At 42.6% G+C, this 10,101-nt stretch overlaps 1 protein-coding gene across 5 annotated transcripts in view; it reads right to left on the reverse strand.

The window, feature by feature from the left end:
* Positions 1-8,596, reverse strand: part of sytl2a (synaptotagmin-like 2a) — a 47,631-nt gene extending 39,035 nt beyond the window's left edge. The window contains exon 1 of one of the 5 annotated variants that reach the window (XM_024414966.2): positions 8,297-8,586. The gene's annotated coding sequence lies outside the window, so the exon portion shown is untranslated. Of the gene's footprint in view, positions 1-8,296 lie in introns of all 5 variants that reach the window. The other 4 variants (XM_024414963.2, XM_024414970.2, XM_024414971.2 and 1 more) reach the window with 4 other exon arrangements.
* Positions 8,597-10,101: the final 1,505 nt, after the last annotated feature.

The following is a 10,101-nucleotide window of genomic DNA, read 5'->3' on the forward strand; positions in this document are numbered from 1 at the left end:
AATGTGGGAGACTCCCCAAACATATGGAAGAAGGTACTCTGGTCAGATGAGACTAAATTTGAGCTTTTTGGACATCAAGGAAAACGCTATGTTTGGCACAAATCCAACACCTCTCACCACTCCAAGAACATCATCCCCACAGTGAAGCATGGTGGTAGCAGCATCGTGCTGTGGGGATGTTTTTCATCGGCAGGGACTGGGAAACTGGTCAGAATTGAAGGAATGGGGCCTCCCGGGTGGCGCAGTGGTTAAGGGAGCTGTACTGCAGCGCCGGCTGTGCCATCAGAGTCCCTGGATTCGCGCCCAGGCTCTGTCGCAACCGGCCGCGACTGGGAGGTCCGTGGGGCGGCGCACAATTGGCCTAGCGTCGTCCGGGTCAGGGAGGGCTTGGTCGGTAGGGATGTCCTTGTCTCATCGCGCACCATCGACTCCTGTGGCGGGCCGGGCGCAGTGCGCGCTAACCAAGGTTGCCAGGTGCACGGTGTACCCTCCGACACATTGGTGCGGCCGGCTTCCGGGTTGGATGCGCGCTGTGTTAAGAAGCAGTACGGCTGGTTGGGTTGTGTATCGGAGGACGCATGACTTTCAACCTTCGCCTCTCCCGAGCCCGTACGGGAGTTGTAGCGATGAGACAAGATAGTAGCTACTACAACAATTGGATACCACGAAATTGGGGAGAAAAAAGGGGTAAAAAATTTTACATTTTTTAAAAAAGAATTGAAGGAATGATGGATGGCACTAAATACAGGGAAATTCTTGAGGGAACCCTGTTTCAGTCTTCCAGAGATTTGAGACTGGGACAGAGGTTCACCTTCCAGCAGGACAATGACCCTAAGCATACTGCTAAAGCAACACTCGAGTGGTTTAAGGGGAAACATTTAAATGTCTTGGAATGACCTAGTCAAAGCCCAGACCTCAATCCAATTGAGAATCTGTGGTATGACTTAAAGACCAGTGGAACCCATCGAACTTGAAGGAGCTGGGGCAGTTTTGCCTTGAAGAATGGGCAAAAATCCCACTGGCTAGATGTGCCAAGCTTATAGAGACATACGCCAACAGACTTGCAGCTGTAATTGCTGCAAAAGGTGTCTCTACAAAGTATTGACTTTGGGGGTGAATAGTTATGCACGCTCAAGTTTTCTGCCTTATTTCTTGTTTGTTTCACAATAAAAATATTTTGCATCTTCAAAGTGGTATGTTGTGTAAATCATATGATACATATGATACAAACCACCAAAAAATATATTTTAATTCCAGGTTGAAAATAAATAAATAATAAATACCACATTTACATAAGTATTCAGACCCTTTACTCAGTACTTTGTTGAAGCACCTTTGGCAGTGATTACAGCATCGAGTCTTCTTGGGTATGATGCTACAAGCTTGGCACACCTGTATTTGGTTAGTTTCTCCCATTACTCTCTGCAGATCCTCTCTGGCTGGGCCACTCAAGGACATTCAGAGACTTGTCCCAAAGCCACTCCTGCGTTGTCTTGGCTGTGTGCTTAGGGTCGTTGTCCTGTTGGAAGATGAACCTTCGCCCCAGTCTGAGACTCTGGAGCAGGTTTTCATCAAGGATCTCTCAAAGCTCCATTCATCTTTGCATCGATCCTGACTAGTCTCCGAGTCTATGCCGCTGAAAAAAACTTAGGGATGGTGCCAGGTTTCTTCCAGACGTGAGGCTTGGCATTCTTGTTTCTCATGGTCTGAGTCTTTAAGTGCCTTTTGACAAACTCCAAACGGGCTGTCATGTGTGCCATCTGGCCAGTCTACCAGAAAGGCCTGATTGGTGGAGTGCTGCAGAGATGGTTGTCCTTCTGGGAGGTTCTCAAATCTCCACAGAGGAACTCTAGTGCTCTGTCAGAGTGACCATCGGGTTCTTGGTCACCTCCCTGACCAAGGCCCTTCTCCCCCTTCAATGCTGCAGACATTTTTCTGGTACCCTTCCCTAGATCTGTGGCTCAACACAATCCTGTCTCGGAGCTCTACGGACGATTTCTTAGTTTTTGCTCTGACACGCACTGTCAACTGTGGAACGTTATATAGACAGAGCTACACAAGTAAGTAAATAGCCGTATTAGAATGAAAGACTGAAAGATATTAGGTAATTTCGTCAAACTTGTGAGGCTCTCCATGTACATTAGTTGCTCATTCAACATCTCTGCTGCTACTTCACTCAATCCTGTTTTAAAAGACTCCCATACTAGCTGTTTCACATTCCCTGAGACCAACCAGAAATGTTTCCTTTGACAAATATTCCCAGATTTTCATAAAACAGCCACACGTGGTCTCTTGTTTCTAAATCATCAAATTTTTCACAAGTCAAAAGAGTAGGCTATAGCCCACTAGGTGCGTGTCTTTTGGTGCAGCGGGAGCAGGCAGGGGTAGTGCTGCCGCAGTGTCGCTCAGGCACTTATCACAATGCTGCTGGTTAAGTAAAGTTAGTTCAAAGTTGTATGTCTTGGAAGATCACATAATGATTCATTAGTATTCTATACAACATAACCAAATATAATAGCATAGTATAACGTTACTGTTACAACAAAAACACCACCTAATTTCTTGTTAAATGTTCAGATTGTTAGCGAAATAGTCCCCAAAAAATGATAATACGACCAAAACTCAACCACACAAAGCACTAGCCAGAATGTGCTTGGATTAAAACAAAATACAGGAAGGCTATATAGTTTGTTAACACCATATGCTCTAATTTGCTCACTAAACAGTAACTCCAGAAGATCCAAATGTATATTCCCATGAAACTGATTGAGATCAAGTGATTGGTATGCAGACACAGTTTGAAGATTCACTGATAAAACGTGAAGAATTATCATTCACAATTGACAGTGATGATAGACTATTTTGGTGTGGGGGTGCTGCCCACTCTAGCTCACATCAACACCATCATCCCAGGCACACTGGACCATTAGAATTCACATAACGCCCCAACAGATCCACAGATGACGCAATCTCTATTGCACTCCACACTGCCCTCTGCCACCTCTGTGAGAATGCTGTTCATTGACTACAGCTCAGCGTTCAACACCATAGTGCCTTTCAAGCCCACCACTAAGCTAAGGACCCTGGGACTGAACACCTCCCTCTGCAACAGGATCCTGGACTTCCTGATGGGCCGCCCCAGGTGGTGAGGATAGGCAACAACACATCCGTCATGCTGACCCTCAACACGGTGGCCCCTCAGGGATGTCTGCTTAGTCCCCTTCTGCAGTCCCCGTTCACCCATGACTGAGTGGCCGTGTACGACTCCAACACCATCATTAAGTTTGTTGACGACACGAAGGTGGTAGGCTTGATCACCGACGACGACAAGTCAGCCTATAGGGAGGTCAGACTCCTGGCAGTGTGGCGCCAGGACAACAACCTCTCCCTCAAAGTCAGCAAGACAAAAGAGCTGATCGTGGACTACAGGAAACATAGGCCTGAGCACGCCCCCATTCACATCGACCGGGCTGTAAGGATCTATCATGGTCCACACACACCAAAACAGTCGTGAAGAAGGCACAACAATGCCTCTCCCCCCTCAGGAGGCTGAAAAAAATTGGTATGGGCTCTCAGATCCTCAAAAAGTTCAACAGCTACACCATTGAAAGCATCTTGACTGGCTGCATCACCTCTTGGTATGGCAACTGCTTGGCATTTGACAGCAAGGCGCTACAGAGGGTAGTGCGTACAGCCCAGTACATCACTAGGGCCGTGCTCCCTGCCATCCAGGACCTCTATACCTGGCGGTGTCAGAGGCAGGCCCAATTTTTTTTGTCAAAGACTCCACCCATCCAGGTCATAGACTGTTCTCTCTGCAACCGCATGGCAAGCGGTACCGATGCACCAAGTCTGCAACGAACAGGACCCTGAACAGCTTCTACCGTCAAGCCATAAAACTGCTAAATAGTTAGTTAAATAGTTGCCCAGACCCTTTTTGCACAAACTTGTTTTTAACTAATCACATACGCTGATGCTACTGTTTATTTTCTATCCTGTTGCCTAGTCACTTTATTCCTAGTTATATGTACATAGATAACTCAATTACCTCGTACCCCTACACATCGACTCGGTACTGGTACCCCGTGTTTCTAGCCAAGTTACCATTACTCATTGTGTATTTATTTTTACTTTTATTATTACATGTTTTACTTTTCTATTATTTTCTATTTTCTTTCTCTCTCAATTGTTGGGAAGTTTCACTGTTAGTCTACACCTGTTGGCTACGAAGCATGTGACTAATAACATTTTATTTGATTGGGTTCCTTTGACCACACAGTCACACAGCCCCAGATCATTGGTACTCTGTTGTAACATGCAAGAATTCCTTTTGGTGTTCTAAGAGTTTCCTTCAAGACAGCTCGTGGTGTATGAAGGAGATTGGCGCTCGATAGTTAATTTCCATTCGATGTTAATCAGTGGGCTCGTCACAAGGTAGATTTGTCATACACTACATGATCAAATGTATGTGGACACCTGCTCATCTAACATCTCATTCCAAAATCATGGGCATTAATATGGAGTTGGCTTCCCCCTTTGCTGCTACAACAGCCTCCACTCTTCTGGGAAGGCTTTCCACTAGATGAGGCCACATTGCTGCGGGGACTTGCTTCCATTCAGTATTGCTTCCAAGACCATTCGTGAGATAGGGCACTGATGTTGGATGATTAGGCCTGGCTCGCAGTCGGCGTTCCAATTCATACCAAAGGTGTTCGATGGAGTTGAGGTTAGGGTTCTGTGCAGGCCAGTCAAGTTCTTCCACACCGATCTCTACAAACCACTTCTGTAGGGACCTCGCTTTGTGCACGGGGGCATTGTCATGCTGAAACAGGAAAGGGCCTACCCCAAACTGTTGCCACAAAGTTAGAAGCACAGAATAGTCTAGAATGACATTGTATGCTGTAGCATTAAGATTTCTCTTCACTGGAACTACTGCACACTTATTTGCCATAGAATGATACATGGCTGGCCCGGTTGAGATCTAAACACCTGATAAAATCTCACCATTAGCACAAAGCAGGATATTATGCAACATCAGTGAGAGGTGCCTTTGACTATATTTGGAAGCGAAATTGTTCTCTATTCAATCACAGAACTGTTGAATTCTGCTGGCTCGGAGGTTGAGTCATAAGTGAGCCATAAAGAGGTGCTTCATTGTGAGGTGAAAAGGGAACAGATAGGGAACAGGGAGGGAGGGGCAGCATCCCAAATGGCACCCTATACAGTATAGTGTATCACATGTCACCAGAGCCCTATAGGCCCTGATCAAAAGTAGTGCACTGAATAGGGAATGGTATGCAACTTAGGGCCCAAGTAAATCATCCCCAACTTGTTGTATCAATAATAATCAAATAATATTTCTGTATTTTGTAGATCTCTTTTGACAAAGACAAGAAAGACACCGTGTGCAACTTTGCATCCATAAAGCCTCATTGGCCACCCCTCCAATAGCTGTGGTGTTCTTGAGCAATTTAGATACATTTAGAAAATACTTTTGCTAAAGACCATGTAATGGAAACCAATTCATAATGTATAATTGTGTTATGTATGAATTTAGATGTAGAGTATAGTTGAAATCATCTGAAATTATTGCGCACAAGATTATTTAATAAATTGCCATCACAGAGAGAATCTGCTCAACCTGGAGTAGGGTGAAATTGCCCCTAGACGCTGATCTTGGGTCAGTTTAGCATTTTCCTTACATAATGGTTAAGATTAGAATTGGGGGAGGGGAAGCTGATCCTAGATCTGTACCTAGGGGCAACTTCACCACGGGGCGCACAACCTCATCAAATACATTTTTCCATTTTCCATCATTTAGCAGATGCTCTTATCCAGAGTGACTTAGAGTTATTGCATTCATTTTAAGATAGATAGGTGGGACAACCTCATATCACAGTCATAGTAAGTACATTTTTCCTCAATAAAGCAGCTATCACCAAATTTCCATACTGAACATGGTGGAAATTAACTATCAATCTCCTTTACCCAACTGGTGAGTTGTCTTGAAGGAAACTATTAGAGCACCAAAATGAATGCTTGCATGTTACAACAGAGTACCAATGATCTGAGACTGTATGACTGTGGTCAAAGGAAACCAAATCAATGTGACCTGCAAAGCTTGAGGTACTAGGGGATTACCAATCATCTTCACCATTTTACAAAAATTTAACTAGGCAAGTCAGTTAAGAACAAATTCTTATTATCAATGACGGCCTAGGAACAGTGGGTTAACTGCCTTGTTCAGGGGCAGAACAACAGATTTTTACCTTGTCAGCTCAGGATTTGATTTTGCAACCTTGCGGTTGCTAGTCCAACACTCTAACCACTAGGCTACCCTGCCGCCCATAAACAGAGCACATCATTAACTTTAAAGAATGCTACATATCCTGTTTTCCCCAAGGGGACTGGTTGCTTTGCTATGTACACAATCAGATTAGACTGCATTTCCTTATTTGCAGCAGTAGCACTTCCTTCAGAGAATGGAAGTTTGAACCAAGACAACTATACCAGTGATAAGCAATATGGGCACATACATTGCTTGTAAGTAGTCCATGTGTCTTTCAATGTTGTAGCGAATGTATCGTAAAATAGGTTAGAACAAAATGGCTAATGGAGCTACAGTAAAATACTTCTATTCGTTCTTTGTCACCCGATGAAATGCATGAGACTGAAATAAAAACAGACAACTAATGTATAAATCTACTAACTAAGTTCCACAATCAGAGGGCAGTACACTTGGGGTGGCAGGTAGGCTAGCGGTTGGGACAGTAACCAAGAGGTTGCTTGTTTGTAATCCCTGAGCCGGCGAAGTGGAAAAATCACCCGTTCTGCCCTTGAGCAAGGCAGTTAACCCCACAACTGCTCCCTGATGATGTTGATTAAGGCAGCCCCCTGCTCTTCTTTGACTCAGAGGGGTTGGGTTAAACGTGGAAGACACATTTCGGTTGAATGTTTGTCAGTTGTGTAACTGACTAGGTGTCCCCTTTCTCTACACTGGCCTTTAAACCCGACATGTTTTCCCAATGCCCGTAGGGGCGGATCAGTCTATGAATAGGCAGCTAAGGAAAGATCTCAGATAAAAATATGCATAACTATTTTAATTTACAATCTAGGCTACCCTTGGTTTAGGTTTGTTATACACTGTTGAACACATTTAAAAATCTGGCGTTTAGATCTCACCAACCACATATCATTCTATGGCAACTCGATGTACTGTACAAATTATTTGTATGCTAGAAACAGGATGTATGCTTATAGGGATTTTACCCCCCCCTCCTTTACACAACTGGTGAGAAGTCTTGAAAGAAACGCTTAGAGCACCAAAAGGAATGCTTGCATGTTACAACAGAGTACCAATGATCTGGGACTGTGTGGTCGAAGGAAAATATGTGAGGTCAATGTTAAGCCACAGGTTTGCAGAGAACATAACACAAATGTCAATGGAGTGTACCATTTTTTGGTATTTGTTTACGGTGGTTTATGGTTGTAGGTGAAACATCTAATGAGTGTAGCTTGCATAAGCACGTCTGCCCTGTGCTTGCTCACTTCCGAGAGCTCACCAATTTAGAGGTTGACTTGAGCATGCAGCATCCAAGACTCCTGGCACAAGTATTTTCAATTGAGACCAATGGAAGCTGATATTTTAAAGGAGGCCTGTCCACCTGGGCTCTGGGGTTGAAGTTTCCCCTAGGTACAGATCTAGAATAAAATTATCCTCCCCCAACACTAACCATTAGTGGAGGGAATTCAAAACTGACCCCAGATCAGGGTCTAGGGTCAAATTCACACACACCATGGCCCTTGGATTTAACAAGACCTTGGATTAACTTTTAACTGGCCTTTCAACAAAGCATGAACATGTATGAAAAATAATGCTTCCCAAAATGTATGTCCTCCTATCATTTTAATGTTGTGATCTGATATTTTTTCTAGAGCTTGAGCATACACATTATTTTTCACTGATCTGATTCATTTTAGCAGAAGCTACTGGGAGAGACAGTTGAGTTGGAACTTCAATTGAATTTACGTAACAATGGGGAAATGGCAAAATGATCAGTTTGCAAGTTTTATTGAATCCAGGAAACAAAATTTACACGACATAAATCAAGTGCGGCAGTTGATTTACAACATGTAACATTTCCCGCAATGTATTGTTTTATGGCAAAAATATTGCGTTAGTTACAGTATTCAGAAACAGACTTATTAAAACACGACTGTCATCATCGCACGCAATACATAGAGAAAAATAAACATTGTTTTAATTTATAACCAGAAAAAGGCAGATAACACTTACCCAAGACAAGACAAATGCGTTGCACTGTGAGAACAACTTCTTGAGTGGTCCCGAGGAGATGGATTATGTCCAAACCCAAGCACGAGGCTCAGCCGATGAGTCGAAACTCACAGCATGAAAGATTTCGTTAGATGCTGACATTTCCTGGTGAGCCTCGCTACTCAATGAAAGGTTGTTGATGATGAACATGTCATAAATAAATATGAATGCTGACTTCGTTGTTCTATTGGTTTTGTGACTGTTTAAATGAGTTTAAACTACTTTATTAAGTCTGGGTGGAGATTGCGTTAGTGTGTGTGTGTGTGTGTGCATGGGAATGTAGAGTTTTTTGGGGGGAGAAATAACGGAATACATACATACATACTGTACATACATACATACTGTACATACATACATACATACTGTACATACATACATACACCTTGCCTTTCTACTTTATCCGAAATGTAAATGTGCTGCTCTACCAGCTAACAATCATAGGGAAAGAGAACGGGTTTATAATGTTACCCGTAATGTTCCCCTAATGTTTGAGTGTCCAGTTTTCCGTTAGTTAGTGGAACATTCAGGAAGCATTCACACCCCTTTACCTTTTCCACATTTTGTTCTGTTACAGCCTGAATTCAAAATTGATTCAATATATTTATTTATTTTTGTCACTGGCCTATATACAATACCTCATAATGTCAAATTTGATTTAAAAAATAAATACAAATTATATTGTAGTTACTCCACAATACTAACCTAATTGACAGAGTGAAAATAAGGAAGCCTGTACAGAATACAAATATTCCAAAACATGCATCCTGTTTGCAACAAGGCTGCAATACTGCAAAAAAAAAACGTGGCAAATCAATTAACTTTTTGTCCTTAATACAAAGCGTTATGTTTGGGGCAAATCCAATGCAACACTTTACTGATTACACCCATAACAAGTACCACTCTCCATATTTTAGGTTATGGGTATGCTTGTAATCTTTACGGACTGGGGAGTTCTTCAGGATAAAAAAGAAACGGAATGGAGCTAAGCGCAGGCAAAATCCTAGAGGAAACCTGTTTCAGTCTGCTTTCCATCAGACAATGGGAGATGAATTCACCTTTCAGCAGGACAATAACCTATAACACAAGGCCAAATCTACACTGGAGTTGCTTACCAAGAAGACAGTGAATGTTCCTGAGTGGCTGAGTTACTGTTTAGACTTAAATCTGCTTGAAAATCTATGGCAAGACCTGAAAATGGTTGTGTAGCAATTATCAACAACAAATTTGACAGCTTGAAGAATTTTGAAAAAGATTATGGGCAAACGTTGCACAATCCAGATGTTTAAAGCTCTTAGAGACTTCCCCAGAAAGACTCACAGCTGTAATTGCTGCCAAAGGTGATTCTACAAAGTATTGACTCAGGGGTGTGAAAAATTATGTAAATTAGACATTTATGTATTTGATTTTCAATACATTTGCTAAAATGTCTAAAACATGTTTTCACTCAGTCATTATGGGATGTTGTGTGTACATATTCACAGAACATGGTTACCATGTTCTCAGAATAAGACATTCATGTTCTAGACACGTTACAGGGGACGTTGCAGTAACAATGTGTCCAGCTTTAGGAGAACATTCCATCAACTTCCCACCAAATATGCACACAACATGGTTGCCACTTGCTCAGAATATATATAAGATATTAATGTCGACACATTTAATTGGAATGTTACAAGAACATTTCTGTGTATATAAGTTGTCAGGACGTCACCTGATGGTCCCAAAGAAACGTTCTCTAAAAAAGAAAGACACATCACACCCTGTTA

Source organism: Oncorhynchus tshawytscha, linkage group LG30 (assembly GCF_018296145.1).
Source record: "Oncorhynchus tshawytscha isolate Ot180627B linkage group LG30, Otsh_v2.0, whole genome shotgun sequence".
Lineage (NCBI taxonomy): Eukaryota > Metazoa > Chordata > Actinopteri > Salmoniformes > Salmonidae > Oncorhynchus > Oncorhynchus tshawytscha.